Raw genomic sequence first — 15,490 nt, forward strand, 5'->3', positions numbered from 1 at the left:
GCCGTTTCTATTCTGCTGCTCCTTTGAACGTTGATTTTTACCTAAATATAAAAGTGGGGACTTTTCTTGGAAATTTAAGAGAATTTACAAATGTTTGAGGGTCTTTTTCAGTCTCCATGAGGCACAAGTGGGTATTGTAACTGACCTGACAAAGATATATAAGCAGCAAGGAAGATGGGATCAGGAAAGTGAAGTTCAGGACTGCACGGCCTGTCTGTCTTGTTGAACACTCAATCCTCAGCACCTCGAGCAATTTTTGGTGCATGGTAGCTGAATTCATCAAGCACATAATATCCCCTGTATGGGGACTGGCCTGTGTGGGGAGACTCTTTGGCCCTTGTCCAGTGCAAATTGCAACTTAATAGCAATCATCTCCTTATAGCACAGTGACGGCCCTGGTTAGCAACTGGCATTGTCACCGTGTCCACATCCAAAGTTCTGCCTGGCCACCTGCTCTGCAATGACAGATTGTCTGTGACATTGCAGGAGGCCAGACCACATGGAGATGGCAATCTGACCGAGCCTCAGGCTTGTGCCTGTAAGCTGACCCTTTGTTGGTTATCTCAGGAATTACTTATAAGCTCCTGTTTGGCCCAGTTTGTAAGCATGTCAGAGAATCTCTTATTTCCTGTTAAGAAGGGTTCTTTGGGTGTATATTTTATGGGTATTATACTTGTAATTTTCACTTATTATTTTTCAAGAAAGTTGTGAACTTCCTGCTATGTTCAAAGTCAGTGGTCAAGCAACTCTTATTCAAGACAAGAAGCTGGGTAGAGCAGATACAAAAAACTCAGTTGAGAATAGTCATATTACTCATTTGTTTCATTCCTTCATGTATCCAGTCAACAAATATTTATGAGGACTTACTCTGGGCCAGGCACTGTATGAGACCCTGGAGATACAACAATGAAAACATCAGTAAAAATTCATACCCTCCTAGGACTTGCATTCCATTAGAAAAACAAGAGGCAGGGAGCAAAATAAACACATTAACACAATATAGGATGTCAGATGCAGATACTGCTATGGAAGACATGAAGCAAGGAGAAATGATAGAGACTTCAGGCGCAGGGACTAGTTTACATGGTCAAGTATGCAGGGACCTGAATGAAGTCAGGATTTCTCAGTGACAATCCCTCTTTTGAGAGTCTCAAATAGATGAAATGATAGAGCACAGTGTTGTTTGGTCATTTGTTTCTGCCCTGAGATGAGGTTCCTTTAGGAATTCGCACCTCAAAGCCATTGGCCTCCATCAGGGTCAGCTGCAGAGAGCTGGCCACAGGGCTTCCACCCCTGCATTCAGAAGCATTCCATATGTCATAAATCCCAGAGTTGCTCCAAAAAGGCAGACAGCTCCAGAGGTTGCACATAAAACGGTTGTATTTATTCTAAGGCAGAGCTGCTGTGAGAATTCTGAGTGCCCCCTTTGGTTTTACTGAAAGAACAGCATCTTATTAAAGCAACTAGATGGGGAAACTACATCAGTGGTCTCTCATGGATGAACCTTGTGCCAAAAAGTCAACAGCCCTGGTACCCAGGGAAGGAAATCACAGATGTGTAACTTAATAATAGTTCCAGTCCTTTTTTCCATGAGTCTGTCACACTTCCTTTTCCTTCTTCTTACATTCTTAACTGAGATTACACAATACACATAGTATGCATGTGTGCGTGCGCACAGACACACACACACACACACACACACACACACACACTCATATACACAAACTCTTATGCAAGCTCACACACTCATCTACACACATAATTCTTAACTGTTGCTAAATATTTAATTATGGGAAAATCACCATTTGCAAATTTGCAAATAATGTATGGAAATAATAGCTGACCTCTTTTCCCCCCTAATTTTATTTAACACTAGAGGCACAGTACACAAATTCGTGCATGGGTGGGGTCCCTAGGCCTGGCCGGTGATCAAGGCCGATCAGGGCCAGGCCAATCAGGGCCTGCTGGCTGGGGGGAGGGACAGGGCATGGGAGGTTGGCTGCCAGTCCTGAAGAGGGAACTGGCCCTCAGCCCCCCGGGGAATGGGGCTGTATCTGCCGCCACCCACCCCCAGTTCCCCATTGCAGCCCGGGGCCTGAAGACCCCGGCGGGGTCCAGAGAGGAGGCGATGGTTGCTGGGCCAGGAGTGGAAGGAACAGATGCTGAACACCAATGCCACTGGCCGGCCGCAAGAGGTTGGCTGTGGGAGTGCACTGACCACCAGGGGGCAGCTCCTGCATTGACCGTCTGTCACCTGGTGGTCAGTGCGCACCATAGCGACTGGTTGACTGGTCGTTCTGGTTGTTCCGGTTGTTCGGTCAGAAGGGTCGCTTAGGCTTTTATATATATATAGATTAATGGTTTTTATTTGGCAGATCTTAAATATTTGGTTTCAATTCTACTTAGAGGTTCCTAGGCTAAAATAGATTATGACCCATTCACTTATCTCTTGAAATGAACACTGATAGATGTGAAGCCTAAAAGATACAAAATCCTAAATTTTGTATCTTAGGGATCTTAAGATAAATGTTTGTTCTTCTTCTTGTTTTGGCCAAAACAGACAAACAAACAAACAAAAAAACTTGGAATGTAGCAATTGCTCAAGGAAAGGCAAATTTGCATGGAAAATTATTCAACACATCAAAGTGCCTACCTAATTCATAACAGGTGATCAATAAATATGTTGAATGAATGATGCAAATTAATGGAACATGCTTCATTATAGGGCAATCATTCAAAGGAAATTTTGAAGCAGTTTTACTGGCTGAATTTTAAAATCAGGCAGCAAATAATGAGTGACTACTCTGCTCAGAGCCATGAGCTAAGTTCTCTTGTGATTAAAAAACGAATTAGACACCATCTATGACCTCTTAGAATTAAGACTCACAGCTAGAATTAGATTGAAGATTTTTGAGCACATGAATGCTACAGCCAGATATCTGATTTATGAAGAAGGTGCAATTGGAAAAGTGTATGTAATATGTTAAAGTGCGCAAGGTCAGGGATGAAGAAGAGACCATTGAGAAGATGATTACAATGATCTCACAGAAGACCCAAATAAGAGTACTCTAAGCAATGACCAGAGAAGAAAGGGAAGAATATAGTTATTTTTCTCTTTCGCTCCATTCTTGGCTGAATGACATTAACCCCCCTCCCCCACAACCCCCTTAGGCCAGTATTTTAAAACATACTGAGTTTTCATTTTCAGGGGAATCATTCTGGATGGTTTCAATTGGAACACATATGCTTTCTATAAGGATCTTAGTATTCCAGGGTAAAATTTTTCCTTTAAGAGTGGCAGACTAAAGTGGGCGGGGGTAGTCTGCTCCAGCAGGCAGGGAGAAAATTTCATCAGTTAGATGGCACATGGTGACAACAAAGAGTAGATGACCCTTGGTTGGTTTTATTATTGTGTTTAAATTCTCTACAGACAGAGCACCCACTTATTCTTTGCACCTTTGACAGACTTCTCCCATTGCCTGTCCCCTGGATCTGCAGCTGCCTATTGTTGTTAATTCTCACATGAAGATACTTTTGCCATAGATTTTTAGAGAGAGTGGAAGGAAGGCAGGGACAGAGGGAAGGAGATAGATAGATAGATAGATAGATAGATAGAGAAATATTTATGTGAGAGAGAGAGACATCCATTGGTTGCCTGCCCCCAGGGGCAGGACCAAACCTGCAACCCAGGTACAAGCCCGTGACAGGAAATGCAACCTGGGACCATTTAGCTACACCGGCTAGGACCGCAGCTGCCTTTGAAGTAGGTTATAGGAAGCTGAGAATTTCTGATTTTTTTTTGACAACATAGAGCTGACTTATACCTAGAGAGCTTGTGAAAGATTCTTTCCACCTACCCCCCCCCCCCCCCCCCCCCCCGCCACCCCACTAGTAAATCGCCAGACATTTAAATCCATTGTGTGCAAAAGGCAAATGGAGCCAAGTTTGATGAAGTATGGGCGTTCTCAAGTGCCTCTTGCTTCCCCTAACTGCAGCTGCTTTTAATATCATTTCAGAAATAATTAGAATCAGCGAAGGAGATCTGAATATAATTGTAACATTTTCTCAAATCTTCTTGTCTTTTGATTATATATATATATATATTCAGATTCAGAACAACATTTTACTGAAAGCAATTTTATTTGCTGCATGACAGATCGAAGGATAAAATCAATTGGCTTGATTTTTCACATGTCTTTCTGACATCTCCTGTGACACACCCTTAATCTGATACAAACTATAAACTGTGTGTTTGTTATTAGGAGGAACCTACTGTTAATTTAACGTTAACATTACTTGACGTTGAGATATATTTTTAAATCTAGCATATGCTAGATTTTTAGATGATTAGGCCTTTGTTTGAAAGTGAAATTGTTATTTATTTTATTTAAACCAATTTAATACATTTCATTAATTTATTGAAATTAAATGGCTTAAATAAAGTTATTTAAATACATAAAATTTTATTTTTATGTACATACTACTGTTAAAAAAATGTCTGATGAATTTGCTGACAAGTGTGGAAGCTTCTTTCCTTTTATCTGTGAGATAGCATCTCATGATTAGAGCAGATAGCTTTAATTTTGAGGAAGTGGACTTGATTTTGGGTAGTTATCTGATAGCAATATAAACATAGATAAAAATCATTCCTTCATTCACTCATTTATTGAGTATTTTTGAGTGACTGTGAAGGTAGGCATTAAGGGAATCATCAGTGAACACATGAACAAATGGGGCTTTCATCTTGGGGAGGAAAAGTGATACTAACCACATTGCATAATTTTCTAAAAGAGGGAGTTGATTTTTTTTAGGAGAGTCTGTAAAACTCAAAACATTGGCTGGGAACTGGCTAGGAGGAGAGGTGAGTGAGCTTAGTTTAGTCCTGGACAGAAGAAGCTTCAGGTGCAAAGGCCCTGGGGTGAGAAGGAGCAGTCAAGGAAATGAAAACAAAGTCAGAGGGTGTAAAGCACAGAAAGTGAGAGGAAAGGGTGTTAGCCAGGGCTACAGGGCAGGCAGAGCCATGCAGAACTGCAAGGCCTGGTCTTTTGGGCTTTTTCAAGATCAAGATAACTTATCGGTTTCATTCTGAGGACTTGCCTTAGTTTTCCTATGGAAAAATGTAGCCTTGCTTTTTCACTCTTCCTGCTTTCCTTGCTCACACATGGTTCACCAGAATTCCAAGTTTGGTATTTAGGGAGAGACTTAACAACTGAAAAATTGCAAACAAATTAAGTCATGTTTTCTAGATGTGATTTTACTTATCACAGTTGTGCCTTGTCAGAGTCTCCTGCGTGTGATTATTAGTAATAGATGATGCTTAATTTCTTTATTCCATGTATGATATACCTGAAAACACTATTTATGATTACTTGACATCATTAAGTCATTTATAAGTGGCCCAAGAGCATTAAATATAATAGGGTCTAGACATTGAGGGTAGTTAATCATATATCTTATAGGAACTGGTGATCTAAAAACAAAATATGCAGAGAAAGAAAGAAGCTGGATCTGTGTTTTAAAAGGTGAATTAATTTGAGAGTGATGTCCCACCTGGTGCACACCAGGGGAGCAGTTAATTAAATCCTTTGAAAGGAGTGGACTGGATCCCCGGAGCTGGTTGGAACACAGTGTTTATCACCACTTGCAGGGTATCTGACCCTCAGGAGGGTTGTTCAGTTTCAATTGTTTAGCTGTCCGAAGACTCCACTGTTAACCACAAGCTGCCCCTTTGGGAAATGTCTCTTTGTGCACAGAGCTGATAGTGGGATAGCAGATTGATGCAAACCCAATCTCTAATAGAGAAACAACTCAGGGTGATGGTACAGAGCATCGCCCTATGGATCACACAGTAGATTGCCCTCCTAACCACAGGTGGTCAGCAGTGTGATGATCAGGGTTGCTTCTGAAGCGGGTGTTCCAGGTATGGATGGAAGGAGGCCAAGAGTCCACACTGTGTCACTCACTTCTCTGAATTACCTTTCTCCCCTCGATTAAGAACATTTGTAGCTGCTGACTTTGTCTTCTTTTGCTTTTTCTTTTTTCTACAGAATAATGATATGCTACCTCTGGCTCCTTTTAGAGACAATTTCTTCCTTAATTAAAGGTCATACAATGTCTCTTTGCATTTGACAGTCACATAAATAATTTCTGTCCTTGTTATTCCCTTCATAATGCTGTTCACATTAATTAAATTCTGATTAATTTCCACCTTTTCCCAAAGAAAAACCCATGGTGGTTTTTTTTGGTGACACTTGAATTCACGAGGATGTTCACAATCTTTATCTATTATATTCACGATATTAAATGTTATGGCTATCGCCTTTGTAATCTCCACAAGTAATTGTTATAACAAGATGGGGGATTAAAGACTTTTCCCCATGTGACCAGAGACTGTGCAACATAAATATAATTACTATTCTATGGCTACAACTTTCAGCAAATTACTTTGGCCTCCTAAATCTCAGATTGATTATCAGCTTCCTAGATCTCAGGTTGATGCTTCTTATCACCTGTGAAATTGCTGATTTTATCCTAAACCAGGCTACTGGAAGCTTTCCACTGAAGGTTTAGTTTCTCAAGCAGAAACCTTTGCCATCACTAATGTTTCATGGTTCTTAGAGGCGATACATATTATGCTATTTGATCTTCAGAACCACCATCTGATAGAAGTACTGGTAACCTTATTTTACAAATGGGAGGAAAGCCCATGTTCACACAGCTATTAGGCCCATACGCTGGACCTGGGTCCAGCATGTTTTACTCTAAAACCCATTCTTTGCCAGCATTTCCAGATCAGTCTCATTCATTTCTTGTTTCTACCTTGAAATCTTATCTGGTAAGTCTTATCCACACAGAGACCATCTCACTGAGTTCTCTGCAACCACATTTCTGTTGGAATAGATTACCTTACCCGTCAATGTCTAAACTGTCATGGCACCAGCACAGTTTCAGCTCCTGTGAAACAGGGACCTACTACTTCCCCCATCACCCTATGTACTGCCATGGTTGTACGTTATGAGCTAACCACACCAAATTGCTATTACTGCCTACAAATAATGTTTCTTCATCAGTCATATAGAGGAAATACACCCTTCATTAAAATAAGAAGTTACTGACCTCAGGCATTTGTCTGGAAATACCCTATTCATACCCCCCAAGCAATAAGGTTGACAGGAAATCTGAAATGATTACTGCCATTGCAAGAAGTTAAAACAGTTTTGTTTTTTTTAAAATTACAAATAGTGAAAATCTCAGATAATTTTGGCAAGACCAGGCAAATATACATGTTTCTATTACATGCTGGCAGATATTAAGAAAGAAAGAAAGAAAGAAAGAAAGAAAGAAAGAAAGAAAGAAAGAAAGAAAGAGGAAAAGAAAGAAAGAAAGGAATTGTAAGATATTTATCCAGATACTGGAGGCCATGTGCACGAATTTGTGCACAGGTGGGGTCCCTCAGCCTGGCCAGTGATCAGGGGTGATCGGGGCAGATTGGGGCCAACCAGCTGGGGGGAGAGACCGTCGGAGGTTGGCTGGCCGCGGAAGGTTGGCTGTGGGTGTGCACTGACCACCAGGGGGCAGCTCCTATGTTGAGTGTCTGCCCCCTGGTGGTCAGTGAGCAACATAGCGACCAGTTCTTCGGTCGCTTAGGCTTTTATAGATAGATAGATAGATAGATAGATAGATAGATAGATAGATAGATAGATAACGCATCATCAAATAGGTGAAAAGGGCAGTGCATCAAGTATGTAGGAGAGAAAGAATTGGACTGAGATAGACTGTGCACAAACTTGACCTATATCTAAACCAGGGACATTATAAACATATGGGTGTGAAAACAGAGGAAGCTAGGTGCTATGGGAAGCCAAGTGCTGTCAATAGTGACATTCTGACTTGCATATGATAAAGATATGTTCATTTTTACATGATAATCCTGCAGTAAGCTTATACTTGTGTGTTGTGTTAAAAACCTGAAGACCTCTAATTGGAAGATCTGGATGCAAACCTGACAATATCTATCCAAATAACTCTTAATCTCTATGAGCCTCATAAATTGCTCCCTTTATAAAATGGAAATGAATCATTCCATCCCAACTACCCCGCAGAGTTAGGGAGGTTGCAGAAGAACATATATGAGCATACTTGGTAAATCGTGAAGCACTATATCACTATAAGGCTGAATTTTTATAAGTATTAGTCAATTAAACAAATAACTGTAATTATTTGTTACCCTATTAGCTGTTTCAAAGATGTGTAGTTCTCCAACAAATGTTTTTTGAGGGCCGACTATGTACCAGTGCTATTCTAGGAGTCACAGGTATAGCAGTAAACATAGTAAAACTTCCTGCTTCCTGTGTACCTACTATGTGTCAAGCACAATGATGGAATAGAATATACACACTGTTCTTGTGAAGCTTATGGCTTAGATGGCAGCCTGGAGCCTGCCAAGTCTAAAGTGACTTATAATGCAGCTAAGATAATGCTTAGAGGAGACACATAGCTCAGATTTGGGAGTAAGAAAGGCATCCTGAAGAAAGTACCACTTAAGCCAGAAAACAGAACACAGAATCGGGGGCAGGGTGGGTAATTTTCCCATTCTACTCTGCATTTTAGAGTATAGTGGTCCTGTCTGAGGGAGAGACGTAAAACATAAGGGATCTAAAAATCATAGCACATGGTAAATAAGGAAAGAACTGAAGATATTTAGCCTGGAATACTAAAGACAAACATAATTACCTAATTATAAATAAATTAAATTTATTTTATGTGATTTCAGGTAGCAAATTTCTATCAATAGACAAGTATAACTCTTCCTAAAATCCTTACTCCCACCTCTTCTATTTCCTCTGGGACTATCCTTCCCTCAGTACTTAATTAGCACCTCCTAACCTCCATTCCAACATTCTTTATCCCTCTTCCCTGCTTTATTTTTCTCCACAGCACATAACACCTTCTGATACATATATATTTACTTACTTATTATTTATTAATCTGCCAAGTCTCAAAATCATATGTCATGTGAAAGCGGGGATTTTATGTTTTGTTCATTGGTATATTTCAAGTTCCTAGAAGAATGTTTAGACCATAAATACTTATTGAATAAATGAATGAGAATTGTCCAGAACATAAAATGGGTTGCCTCGTAGAGCAGTTTATTTCTTACAGAAGGGCAATGGATAAAGAATAGAACTGGGTGGACCTATAACCTTTTTTCCTGATAAAAGGATACACACATCTAATTACCTCATTACCTCAAATAAGATGTGTAGACAACTCCTATCTTTTGTGTGTTCTTCTTACAATGGACCTAATCTGCAACTCTGAAAATTCTACTTAGTGATTCTAATTCTAATATGAATTGATATTCCATATCGACATAGACATAAACCCGTTTAGGATCGAAAACATGCCAAAAATAGAACTTTTACAAGTTATAGTCAGAGTGTTAGCATGAAAGTAATTTACATTATCTAGGGCATTTCATTTAAGCTTATTCCCTCTGCTGTCTTTTCTGTCCTGCACATGATGAAACTGCCTTCCTGCAAGCCTGGTTTTCATTGGCTCCCCTTATCCTTTGACAACTGTTCTCCAGTCACCTGATTTAAAATATGGTGCCCTGGCCTGAGGGCAATGTTATCAGGAAATGATACACTGAGGACAAACAGGTTTTCTTTTCCTTAATTACTGATCTTCACAACATGCAGTCTCTCTTTTCTTCTTTGGGGCATGTATATATGTAGTAGGCACAAAGTTGCCTTATCAAATAGTTACTGAATAGAGTATCAGAGGGGGAATTTACTTTTGAACAAAACATATTTGATTTCTCAGAAAAGGATACCATCTCAGTGACAAGATTAAATTTATCTTGCAATTTCTAATTACATAGAAATACCAATACTTCTTACAGTTTCATTGTTAGCTTCCCTTTTTCCCACCACAGTTCATGCTAACAGTTTGGTATTAGTCTCAGTAATGATTGTAATGGTAGCAAACATTTCTATATTAACTATCATAGGAGCTAACATTTACGAAGATGCCTAGCACTGTTCTTGATATTTTATAAGCATGAAGTTATTTAACCTTTTACCAGCCCTTTGTTTTAGGTACTAATATTGCCAGTAATTCAGAGTCAAGGAAGCTGAAGGATAGAAGGGTTGAGTAAGTTTAGGCAGTTTGGTTTGGGAAGCCTGTGCTCATGGCCACAATGCTAGACCTTAAAACTTTCTATGGGTTTCCATTTGGATATGTGTTTGCAAAGCTTTGGGTAACTATATATGCAAATAAGCTAAAATAATGGTCTCAGTCCATAGTAAAAATCTTTATGGACAGAGAAAGACATGGTGGATGTCATAATGAAAATTATTATTTTCTTGAGTCCTAAGAAATGTATTTAACTAAAGTGGCCAAGGTTAAAATATATGTTACTGTTTTTATTGTCTTAAATTTAAGTTATAAACATTTATTTAGGAAGCTATTTGTTGATATTTAGTGTCTTAGATCAGCAGTTCTCAAACTATGTGGACCCCATTATGCTTTTTTAAAATTAGTGAGGAGTCAAAAGAGCTTTTGCTTATATGGGTTATATTTATAGACATTTATTGCATTAGAAATTAAAACTAAGAATTTATTAAGTATTTAGTTATTAATTCCACAAAATAACAATAATATAGTCATTACATGTTAACATATTTTTTATAAAAATAGCTACATTTTCCAAAACAAAAATTTAGTGAGAAAAATTATCTTGTTTTCCATACTTACAAATATTTCAAATATTTGGTTTAAGAGAAGACCATTGGATTTTCATATATGTTTTCCCATTTAATCTATGGTAATATCACATACCTTGCAGTCTCTGGAAAACTCCAGTGTACACTTGTGAGAAAATGAGAATGAAAAAAATCAAATAACATATTCATATTTTGTAAAAATAGTACTAACCTTACAGACCTCCTGAAAGAGTCGTTGAGATGATCAGGGGTCCCCAGGTCACACTTTGAGAACTGCTGTTTTAGACTGACCAACTGGGAGAAAAACAAAATAAACCTTAGTGTTTCTTTAAGATAATTACATATGCCGTAGGTTCTCCTATTTCAGTTCCGTTTCCCCCCAGAACATTACAGTCTGTGATGCTTCAGCATTTGTAAAGAGTTTGGGAGAATTTCTCTCCTTTAAGAACTTTTTTTCTATTCAAAATATAGTCAACAACCTTAACATATTCCCAGACTTGTTTTTAACTCTAATAACTTTTGTTTCAAAGCATGGAAATAAGTAAGTAGTGAGAAATTAAAAGTATTATTCATAAGTTAATTACAACATTTTGAGTTTTTTTGTGGAATATTTTGATTTTTTTATGCAAGTGTAAGCTTCTCTTTCAAAAACTTTAACTTTTCTTATTCATCTATTCCTCATATTACCCACTTTGCAACAACCCATTTTCACTTGTCTTCATCAAAGGGGACCCTATAAAACGCTGGGCTTGATCTGTAAAGCAGACTATTGTCTTAGTTCCCCAGGGCCACCAGGTGCTGATTTCCAGACCTCATTGCCTGACTGCATTGGTAAAGAGGCTGAGTTCTGGATACCTTCTAGAGCCAATTTATTCATTTAGGGAAAGAAAAATAAAGTCTTGGCCTTATGAAACTGGCTTTCAGCTGGGAAGGAATGAAAATAAACAAAGATATACTCTAATGTTAGGTAGTAAAGATCTCTAGAAAAAAGTTAACCAAGTTGTGGGACAGAGAATGACAAAGAAGGGGTTTCGGAAAGGTGGTGAGAGAAGGCCTCCCTTAGCAGGCAACATTTGCCCAGAGCTCTGAAAAAGTAAGAGAGAAGCCTATATGTGGGACAAGAGCAGTCCTAGCAGAGGCCATAGAAAATGCTAATTCCCTAAGGTAAGAAGAAACTTGGCTTATTTGCAGTTGAGGAAACAGCAGGAGCCAGTGTGGCTAGAGCCAAATGAACAAGTGGTAGAGATATAAGAACTGAGAGGTTGTTACAATTTATTCTAGGAGTGCCAGAAGCTACTTGAAAGTTTTGAGTAGAAGAGTGTCATGTTTAAAGAGGATCACTCCCAGTACACTTCCATCAGCCTAGGGGAGTGATGAAAGCAGAAAGACCAGTAGGTAGAAAGTGGCAAGTGGCTTTCACTGGGATCATTTTGGATGGTAGAAACCACAGCATTAGCTAATGGGTCAAAAATGAGATATATGAAAGAGAAAGTCACCAAGGAGTAGATTTTTCTATTGAGCAATTGGGTGGGCGTACTTGCCATTTACTAAGACAGGGAATCCAGGGGACAGAAATAAAATGTTTTGTTTTGAATGTATTAAGTTTGAGATGCCTAGTAGATATCCAAGTAGGGATATGGACTTCTCAGTTAAGCATATGAGTTTGGAACTCAGAGTTTTAGCTTGAGATAAAAATGTGAGCTTTACTGGCACAGGGATGCTCATTAAAAGCTTATTTCCTCAAAAAATTAAAAATGGAACTTCTATTTGACTCCACTAGTATTTAAGACTGAGAATAGAGGAAGGCCCAGAGAAAGAAGCCATAAAAGTGGCCATTGACTTAGAAGGAGAGCAAGGAGAGTATCATGTCCTGGGAGCATCTAAACACAAAAGTTTAGAAAAGTAGATCGTAGGCACACTAGATGACAGTCTCCTTGCTCCTGAGTACTTGGAGCCTTGTCCCACCTACATTCCTTTCTGCATAACAGGTTCTATACCCAAGGGTTCACCTTAAATGTTCTGTTCTTTATTTTGTTCTTGCTAGTATTCACTGTTCTTATCCTGGGCCATAGCATGCTTTTGATGTCAAAGACCAGGATCCTTGCCCCATATCCATTCAAAGTCCATCCTTGCTCTAGCATAACATTTCACAAATAAATTTACTAATAAACAAGCACCATATTTATCAACTAGAAGCAAATCAGTTTGCTGTATTCAACTAAAACAAAAGATACAACACAATACATAAAGACAATAAGGTAATTGTTCAGTAGTTACTTTTTGGAACATTAAATTAACTGGAACTTTTTCATATTTGTGAGAAAATAGTTAATAGTTAATGCTCATAATAATATCCTAAATTAATACATGGTCCCCAAAGCCTTCTTAGTCATTAAAGAAAAACTAATTACAGTGAGTATCCTTTAGGGTTAAGCATAATGCTACCTCATGTTCCAGTTCTTCCAGAATCAGAAATTAATGTGTGGTCACATAGCTAAACACTACTAACTAGAATAATTGATTGAGCATAAAATAATATTTTCTAAACAGAGCCAATAGGAGAATTTATTGGGCTTGAATCAGCAGAAAGGAGAGACAGGGGACGTTTCTGTCCTGGGTTGTATATTGCTGTAGACTGTCAATGTCAACAAAAGAACATAGGTGAGGGTTCAGATCACAGTCTTTGCAGAGAAGTGGAATTGGTCTGGCTGAGCAGTGCATGTTTTAAGGCAGAAGTTGTCAGGAGAGTCTATAGACAGTAAAAGAAAAAAAAAAGAAGTTAGGAGGAGGTGAGATATAATGTGCGGAGTACACTGTGGGTCAGACTCAGTTCACATGGGTCAGCCCTGAGGCCTCATATCCTGGTGGGAAATTAATGACATAAAAGAAATGACAGCATAAGGAATGGTTCTGAGGTTCCAATAGCAGACTCAGAAAATGTAATTGTCACACATGTGAATGCTTTAAATGCTCCCCTGCAGGTGTCCTCTACGGGTAGGCAGCTATCTCTGGGCAAACCAGGGAAAATGGAGGTCCATAAGCAACTAGAATTTGCCTGGAATACTGCAGATCTAGTGACTACCCTGGCTCTAGACATAAAGGGGAAGAAGTTGAGAAAAATTCGATTCTTAACTTTCATGGGAATGCTGCATCTTTACTGCAGTTCTAGGTTGGTCTGTAGAGAGAGAAAGAGGTGAATACATCAAAATCTTTTCCTTCTGGGAATCTCTGGGAAAAGAGAAGGATAAATGGGCAAGCCAGCAAATACAGTACAGAGACATGGTCTGGGTGTTGTTATGTAGGGAGGAGATGGCTGGCTCTGCACAGAAAGGAAGAAAAAGATGAGGATCAAGTAGGGATTTCAAGAGAACTTGACGGCTAAACTGATTCTTAAAGGACCACTAGAAGTTTTCTTGGAAGGTGACACAGGAGGAAGCAGTAACAAAAAACAACAGTGGCATAAGAGATCAAGTTGCATCCTGGGGTGTGAAAGAACTTTGATGTGTTTAGAATGCTTACTGCATATGGGAAAGTGGTGTGAAATAAGGCCTGAGAAATAAAGACTACATCAATACAAATTTGGGGTTTTAATTGAGGAGTCAAAAAACAAACAAACAAACAAACAAAAAAACCACATCAAAAGGATTTAGGTTGTCACTAATTTTATGTGGTCATTGACGTAGCTGGGGCTTTGGTTCTTAAATCCCTCCAAAGATTTATGAGGTTTGAACAGAAGACCTTAATTTGCAGAGTGATTTTCCTCAACACACAATTTAGCTAGTAATGGCCACTCCAGGAGCTAACTTTCAGAGTTCAGACAGCGAATGAAACCTCTTTATCATCCCTAGACTAGATGGTCCAATCATTCCTTTAATGAGTTTTATTGATTACTTCCTATGAATAAAGGACTTTAATGTCTTTTCTAAACCCATGAATGAAAACCTCTCAAAAGTGGGACACTCACTTAGAGGCTGGAACCTCCAATATTAATTCTGTCCTAGTGTATCAAGAAGAACAGAGTTTCATATGGGATATGTATACTTCTCTCCAGGGAAGCTAACTGGGATAGAGGATATACAATGTTCCCTTGATCTCTGAGCATCTAGGAATAGTCCTCACCCATTTCGGATTTTCTAATATAATTAACTTTCCATTTATCTATCTTGTTCACTCCATTTCCTATAGCACCAAAGCTAATGCCTACTGCATATTAAGTACACATTAAATATCAGAAGAGGTGAGTGAACCAGTAAATCAATGAATAAAAATTATCAGACTATTTTCTCTGATATTGGGTGCATTTTATCTATAGCAAAAAATATTAGCAATGACAGTATCAGGCATTATCTGTAACAATTCAAAGTTTTAAAACATATAATAACACTATTTTCTCTGAAAACAGAGAGAGCTCATTAAATAAATACATGAATTTCTTACACAAAAATGATCTTTTTAGCCTGTTTTTAATAGTCTGGAATACCAGAGAGTGTAAAGAAAATGTGAGGTTTCTGTTTTCTTAAAAGATACAGACCTTGTGACATAGTCCTAGATTGAGAGCTAAGTTTTGTAGCTCTCTGGTCTTAGAACCTCTGACTACATGGTAGTAGGTCAACTCAATCTACTCTGTCTAGAGTTGTTTATCTGTAACATGATCCATCTGCTTCTCTCCTCCAGCCCACTGCCTATTTGTCCCACATTATTGAAAAGACGACAATTTCTTGCCACTTAAACAATATTTCATCAATGATACTTCCACTTTTCAG

The 15,490-nt window shown here is 38.6% G+C and overlaps 1 protein-coding gene across 5 annotated transcripts in view; it reads right to left on the reverse strand.

Annotated features, from left to right (window-relative positions):
* SLC8A1 (solute carrier family 8 member A1) overlaps window positions 1-15,490 on the reverse strand; it is a 356,279-nt gene that overhangs the window by 314,124 nt on the left and 26,665 nt on the right. For 3 of the 5 annotated variants that reach the window (XM_070429080.1, XM_070429079.1, XM_070429078.1), the window contains exon 2: window positions 10,939-11,021. The exons of the other annotated variants lie outside the window; for them this stretch is intronic. The gene's annotated coding sequence lies outside the window, so the exon portion shown is untranslated. The remainder of the gene's footprint in view (window positions 1-10,938; window positions 11,022-15,490) is intronic. 5 annotated transcript variants of the gene reach the window in all.

Source organism: Myotis yumanensis, unplaced genomic scaffold (assembly GCF_028538775.1).
Source record: "Myotis yumanensis isolate MYYU_CA2020_CCGP unplaced genomic scaffold, mMyoYum1.0.hap1 SCAF_11, whole genome shotgun sequence".
Classification (NCBI taxonomy): Eukaryota; Metazoa; Chordata; class Mammalia; order Chiroptera; family Vespertilionidae; genus Myotis; species Myotis yumanensis.